General features: G+C 32.3%; 1 non-coding gene across 1 annotated transcript; it reads left to right on the top strand.

The window, feature by feature from the left end:
• The first annotated feature begins 270 nt into the window (after positions 1–270).
• TRNAY-GUA (transfer RNA tyrosine (anticodon GUA)) lies at positions 271–356 on the top strand. The gene is given in 2 exon segments: positions 271–307; positions 321–356. It is a non-coding gene; the product is annotated as a tRNA-Tyr (tRNA).
• The last annotated feature ends 356 nt before the right edge of the window (positions 357–712 follow it).

The raw sequence follows: 712 nt of genomic DNA, 5'->3' as shown, positions 1-712 counted from the left end.
GATTGCAACCTTAAATTAAATGGATTGGTGCCTGTAGATTGTTATGTCATAGTATATTGACATCGTCGCCCTTACAGTACATGAACACTCACATTTTCCACTTAATCTTTGACTTGAATTTCAAAATTAATTAGCTTCCTGTCCTCTTAAAATTTGTTCACATTTACTTTTCTTCTAACTTTACCAACTAAATAAAGGTAAATTTTCAGCGCCTAAGGAACCAAATAGTATTGGATACATAGATGATAAAATTTGCTACGTGACCAACAACCGACCTTAGCTCAGTTGGTAGAGCGGAGGACTGTAGTATGTCTGCTGAAATCCTTAGGTCACTGGTTCGAATCCGGTAGGTCGGATTTTTTTTTCCTTGTTTATTTTTCACGCCCAAAAGAGTTAATACCAATTTTGTTACGTGTAATTTGTAAATCTTTGAAACGTTTGTCCTACACCTACTTTCCCATCTTGCAAATCGTGTCCGTTTTTTTAAATATTTCCAACAAATATAATAAAGGATGTTTTTCAATTTAATTTTTTTTGTACAAAATTGATTGTCCACATTGTTTCCTTTATAACGAAAAATTTACAAAAATATCGATGCGCTTCAATCAAAGTTTTAAAGACCTGCTTTTATTTACTACTCCATTACTTTTACTTTCTTTTTTGGTCATATAATTAATACTAAGTAGCAAAAGCCAATTAGGCAGCATTCAAA

Source organism: Nicotiana sylvestris, chromosome 1 (assembly GCF_000393655.2).
Source record: "Nicotiana sylvestris chromosome 1, ASM39365v2, whole genome shotgun sequence".
NCBI lineage: Eukaryota > Viridiplantae > Streptophyta > Magnoliopsida > Solanales > Solanaceae > Nicotiana > Nicotiana sylvestris.
Note: the sequence above shows the minus strand (reverse complement) of the source record. Positions and strands in the feature narration are given on the sequence as shown.